The sequence below is a fragment of the Geospiza fortis genome, unplaced genomic scaffold (assembly GCF_000277835.1).
Source record: "Geospiza fortis unplaced genomic scaffold, GeoFor_1.0 scaffold450, whole genome shotgun sequence".
In the NCBI taxonomy this organism is placed as follows: domain Eukaryota; kingdom Metazoa; phylum Chordata; class Aves; order Passeriformes; family Thraupidae; genus Geospiza; species Geospiza fortis.
The window spans coordinates 1,678,062-1,684,711 of NW_005054416.1; positions in this window are offsets into that span (position 1 = coordinate 1,678,062).

The following is a 6,650-nucleotide window of genomic DNA, read 5'->3' on the forward strand; positions in this document are numbered from 1 at the left end:
GCTGGGCAGAGAAATGGACACAGGACATTGCACTGCCTTGGGTGAGGTCATGTACCCCCAAACTCCTCAAACCCCCAGTTCAGGACCCCAAGATCTCCCCAACAAAGCAATATTGGCTGCACAGCATCCTGAGCTCAGTCCTCAAGCAAGCAGGAGACAGAGCACAAAGCTCCTCTTCCACTTCTGTGTCCCAGCCCCTGTGTGCAGATGATGTGAACAATTTCTCTGTATTACACAACTGTTCCATCCTGGCAGGCCAAACACAAGTCCAGCCTCTGGAGACCAGGTCCAGGCAGTGAGTAACACCCTCTGATTCTCTCCCCATGGTCACAGGCACCAGGGCAGAGCAGCAGGGACTGGTGTTGGTGTTCTGAACCACCTGAAAGTGTTGACTCTGCCATTCTTGGTGATTTTCAGCTTGGTCATGTCTCAGCCAGCCAGCACAAGCTCTGCACAGCCCATAGCACAGGACAGGCAGCAGGACAGACAGAAGGACAGCAATGGCTGATGCTCATACAACCAAAAACTACTTGCAACACTTTGTTCCAATCGAGTGCTTGTCTCAACCAGGTACAAACCCAGCTTGTTCTTTTAACATTAAAGCACTTTTTAGGTTGATACAGAAATAAGTCACCTTGATCCCATTCCTGTGCCATTATTCCCATGAGCTCCTTAAGCAGAGGCAGAGACCAACCTATCACCTGCACAGGTAAGCCAGATAGCTCAATAGGCTGTCACCACAAGGCAGCAGAGAATTTTTCCTCAGAGTTTGAGACTGTGAGGAAAATTCCTTTGAGTCCCTCTGCAGACAGGCTAAAAACCCAATAAAATGTACAAACAAGTATGATTTTAGCTTGAAAAAAAAGTGTTCAGTAGCAATGGCCCCTTGTCATGTCTGATTCAAACACTTTATTTTGCTATTGCAAAATACCAAGCACTATCTGTACTTTCTATATGTTTTTATTAAAATATATATTATAGATATTACTATAGTATATATATTGCTGCAAGTAATATATTTAATTTTCTATGTATGTTTACCTACAGATAATGTGCATCACTGAATATATATAATTTATTATATATTTTTATCTATAGAAAATGTGCTGCATAAAAATTATTTATATATATATAAATCCCAGGGACCTTTTTCTCTATAGCAATAGTCAGCCAGTGCTCATAGAGTCTAATGTTGCTGCCCTTTAATGTTGCAGGTTTCAGGAAGCAGGTATGGATTTGTTCCTGTACTGGTGCTAAACAACAGGTTCTGGTTTCATTCATCCCAGCACAGAGTAGAGCCACGTGGGGAACACACTCCACAGAACGCCTGGAAGGTGCTGAACCCCCGGCCCTGCCAGCCACAGGGCAGGCAGCCCTGCAGGGATTAATATCAGCCAGTAATGATGTCAAGCACAGGATTATGATTAGAGGAGCTACTGTAAAGCCAAAGGAGTCTCTGAAGTAACTGTTTTGCTATTTTTGTACAGCATCTCCTTGAGATACCTCCGGAGGAGCTCTGGAGTCAGACCTGAGTGCTTCAGTCAGTCTATTTTCTAGCACAATGCAGACACTCCAAACTGAATTTGGGACCTGAATCATCAAAAACCAAATTTCTGCCAAGCTCACTGGGATCTTGACAGGTTCAGTTCAGCTTATGAGAGAGAAAAATTTGATTTTGGGCTGCAGTTTTCCAAACCTATTTGTGATTTGGGGGAATGAATTGATTCTGAGAAGGACAAAGGCTCTTGGTCTGCAGCACCATTGGATCATGTGAGATTAAAGATGGGCACATGAAAAATGCTAGTAAACCTTTCCCTTTCCCCACCAACCCCCAAGATTCGGCTTTGGAGGAGGTGCTAGGAGAGAACTTCCCATTCTGTGGTGTTTGTCACCTGCCCACCTTGGCAAAACGTGCCAAGGACCCCTCTGATGGGAGAGTAACTTTGGATAAGAGGCTTTGCTGGGCCATGTGATTAAGGAGTACCTAATTCCAGGAGGCTGCAGCAGATTAGCCCATCAAGGTACACAGTGTAAAGATTTAGGGATCACAAACAGCTCAAGCTTCCTTTAAGTGCTCCAGAGCAACTGAACCTCCAGCAGCTCTTTTGGTTCTCCACTTTTTAAGAATACAATGCAGAAGTTTTTATAGGATGCTGGATGGCAGGAGACAGATTCAGCTTCTCAAACACCCTTGCTGCCTTCCTAGTCAGCCCATTCTGGTATCCTTATTCCTAAGCACAGCTGGTTTGTAAGGAAAACTCTGCCTTCTAAACCAGCCTGATGCCAGAAGAGCTCCTGAGGGCAGGAGCCAGGACAAAGCCAAAGATTTTAGTTCTATTTCCTCTGATACCAGCCCTTGTCTCACTCCTGCCACAGGCAGGGAACAGCAGGAGCCTGAAAGGGAATTAGGAGATGCTCATCTGGACTTTGAACAAGTATCTGCCTCAGTGCAGCCATGGCTGCAAGACATGGCATGGAGCAAGAAGGCTGTGACACAAGCTGGAAGAGGAACAGTCCTTGCCAGTGGGCAAAGTCCAGCATCAGAGCCGAAGAATTGTCTCCATGTCCACCAGAAGCTGACTTGGGGCTTTTTGTCATGAGTTGTGACAACTGTCACAGTCCCCAGAATACACAACGCAGCCTGCAAGGGGAGAGGAAGAAGAGGGAGTGGGACATAAGACAGAGGTGCCTCATGTCTGCTCTGATGTTTCTTAAATCATTGAGGTCAAGGTTTTTCAGATATTATGAAAAAGCCTCATCATCCATCTGAGACATTATGGGGCCAAGAATTCCAGGACACCTCTCCCAATTACTGGTATCTGAAAAAAAACCCCTAAGCACTGGTTTGTAACTGCTGGCCTGTCTCACCTCCCTGATACTTTGTGTGGCTCAGACATCAGCCAAGACCAGAATAACATCTATTTCCACTAAAACTGTAGCATTCTAGGAAAGACTAATCCCAAATCCTGCTGCAAACAAGCTGATACGCATTCACAGAGAGCCAGGGGAAATTTGGAGAGGGTAGAGGTCTGGCCTTTTATTAGAAGAGCTCCATCACAGGCACACAGAAAAAACTGCAAAATAGATGTTTTGATACCAAGCCAGTGACACCCTGTACATTTTGGGCAGAACCCATCACCCTCAGCAAGGTAAGAAGATAGCTCATGAGGTTTTTACTGGCTGCTCCATCATCATGCCTGCTGGGAACACTCATCTTTACTGACCTGAGAAGGAGCCAGGTAAACATGCAAATCTGCTCAAACTGTTTCCTCTTTTCCGTAATCACTTACCCAGGTCTTAGTGGCAAAGATGTTTACATAACCAACACCCTCAGCTCCTGCCAGCAGCTTCCTGGCTCAGGCCTGTTCCACAGCTCTGCTGCTTGGCAGGGATTAGCAGAGAGCTGATCACAGGAGCAGCAGGTACAGGTTCAGGTACAGGTACAGGTGTGCTCCACAGCACAGTCCACGTGTGGAGCTTGTCCTGGTGCCTGCCATAATTGCTGGGATGCCTCCACTTGATGAGGACTGTATAAATTCCTGCAAGTACCCCAGGGTCTTTGGGACCCCTGCCATTGTCACAGTCTCTGGGAAGAGGAAGCTTGCCTCATAAGGCAAGCCTGTGGAGCCATGCAGCTCCCTCCCAAAGCCATCCAGAGCCAAGTGATATCCTGCAGTAACTCCATAGCTCTGCTTCCTCAGGTAACCCCTGTTTTGGTGCTACCAATGCTCCAGGGACTCTCTGGGATCTTCTCCCGGCCTCTCTTCACATGAAATCAGAACTCTGCTCTTCAGGAATAACAGTTAATGCCTAAGAGTGCTCCAGGTCATGTCCTTCCCCCTTGCTTCCCACCATCCCTGCCTTTCTGGTACTGGATTGATTGCTGGAAAGCACTTGACACACTCATCAGAAAGCCAAGGTTGGGAGAAGAGCAGTGCAACTTCCCCATGGAAGTTACCATTACCTCTCCCCATCACACTGCTAAGACCTCAGATTCCCAAGCAGGCAGGAAGGTAAGTGCATTCTGCCCACCAGGGCAGGCAGCTGTGTGGTAGTTACAACTGGAAACATTGGAACATGTCTTTGTTCCATATTTGGATGAGTCCAGTGGAAGGAGAGTGTGTGTCCATAATTGCTGCCAGTGTCTGAAATGAGCTTTCTTAACAACCAGAAATAAAAGCCAAGATCAAGGACTCTTGACTGTGCCCCAGCTTTGGTGAGCAGCAGCAAAGGATCACCCACATCCCACAGGAAGGAATCCCATCCCCAGTGGGGCTTGGAGGAGATCTTGTTTGTGAGGATGTCAGATGTCACCTCAAAAGTTCAATCCCTCCTGCTGTCTTCTAAAGCTCTGACTTGTAGGAATGTTTCCAGAACTGGAACACAAGATGCCACCTTGCAGGAAAACAGCACAAGGTGAGCAAATTTCTGCTGAATGAAAAAATGTTCCATTTATTGTTCTGTTCCTGCTAAAAAAGCAAAAACCCACTGCCTCAGCTGGTTTTTGAGTTTTCCAATAGGCCCTCAGAGTCCACCTTGCAGGAGTTGTACTAAAGTTTAAAACAACAAAACAAAAACCCCACACCAAGAAGGAAGATTGAGGTGAACATTCAGGACTGTCTAGGCCGTATTTTCAGTGCCTACCATGTTTGGTACAGAGTGCAAGCTGAAACCAAGCTAGTTTTAAAGAGCAATCACTACCCCCTGCGTCTTGCATCCCAACATCTAATTCTGAGTTTTGTCTCCAAGGAAGAAAAAAGAAAGAAAGAAAAGAAACCACAAAAATTCTGTCCTCTGGCATGGATTCAGTGGATCCTCTCCCTTTTCCTTATTTCAGAACAAAATGAACTGTAAATCCTGCACTGGTGTACAGGAGACAATTAAAATGAAAATGGGTACCTGCAGGCTCTGAGCCCATAGAGAAGCTTCCAGGCATGGAATGGGAACTGCTGCAACACTAGAGCTGGAGTTGTGCTATACACCAAAGTCCCATTGCCTGCCCGAGGCTCTCCCTCTCTCTCTGTCTCTCTGTACCTGTTCAGCACTTCCCTCACCTGCTCCATGCATTCCCTCTGAGCGCCAGAAGCGCAAATCCTGGTGCCTGTGCTGTTTTGTGACTCTGAACGCCTGCCTGGCTGCAGGAGCTGCAGGGGATGGGAGGGAAAGACTTCTGTCATAGAGCACCTTCATTCCCCATGTTTAATATCCTGGGAGCAGAGACATGGAAGAATTCCCTCACAGAACTGATGTTTATCAACAGCCATGGAAGTGAATGTACCAAGTGTCACCACAAGCTGGACAGCATCAGTTTTTAAAGCTCATACAGGTATGAACACCTGTTACCTGAGAATCCAGAACTTGTGGAATGTCTGTGGTATTCAAGAAATACTCCTGCCCCAGTGGAAGCATTTTCAGAGGTACCCCAGAATACATTAACCTGTATTTTATATATTCCAGCAAAACTCCCACCTGCAGGCAAAAGCAAACCACTCTGGTGTTCATGACTGCCCATAGAGAGACCTGGGGACTGAAGGCATCGAGAGACAACAAAAAGAGGAAGGAAGAAAAGGGATCCCAATTAGCAAAAAGTATCTGAGAAGAATGATGAAGAATATGTCTTTCTAACCACAGCAAAAAAGAGGTAATGAGGGAAAAGCAAATCCATCAAAACCAAGAGCACAGTGGAAAAAGAGGGGTCCTAATGCTCCAGTTCTTCCTTTATTCTTCTCATGGGTCCCCAGATGAACCTGCTGCTCCACAATACCTGTCTCCAGAGAGGTCACAGTGTCCTGCAAAATCCTAGGACGAGGTAGAGACCATTCTAAGCTCTAATCTGCAGCCTGCCTTGCTTAGGGGAATACAGGCCTGCACAGTCAGGGCCTGCTGAGCCATGGGGTGCTCTGCATGGCTTGTGAAAGAGGACAAGAGGGGAGATGCTATTCCACAGCTGGGAAGAAGATTCACACTACCAGCTACCACCAGCATGGGTAGAAAAACTTACTATTTGGCCCAGTGGATGCTTTCATCCTCTTGAGCAGGGAAGAGCCACTAGCTGGTACTAACAGATTCTAAAACATCCCTCTGCAAGCACAATGGTTTATTTGTCCCTGGCAGTAAATGTTACAGAGAGAATCACTCAGCCTCAGGAGTGCCCGTTGTTCTTTCCCTCAGCTGTCACAGTCTTGGGGGTGAACAGGTTTTGGGAGTGAACAGCAACTCTGCCCCATGTCCCTGAGCTGGCTCTCCACGACTGCCATCGCATGCTGGGTCAGGCCTGAGCCAAGCAACAACCTACCAACCAAAGCCACTTCGGTGCAGGGTGACCAAATCCCATCCAGCTCCCGGAAAAGACAGCTTCTCCTTCTCAGCCAACATGGAAAGTTGTTTCCTGGCTAAAGATGCTAAAGATCTCCCTTTATCACCAAGGCTCACTTTATGCCAAACACAGCACAGCACTTGTCTCTTCCTATCTATTTCCTGACAGCAGCCTGGACAGCGTGCAAGCCGAGGGACAGCGTGCAAGCCAAGGGACAGCACCCCGGTGCGCCTCTGCTCGGGGCATCTCCACTCGGCGCGGTTCGGACGGGGATCCCAGGAACTCGCACGGAGCCGGCTCCGCTCCCCGCCGCCCGCGGTCCCGCAGCGCTGTG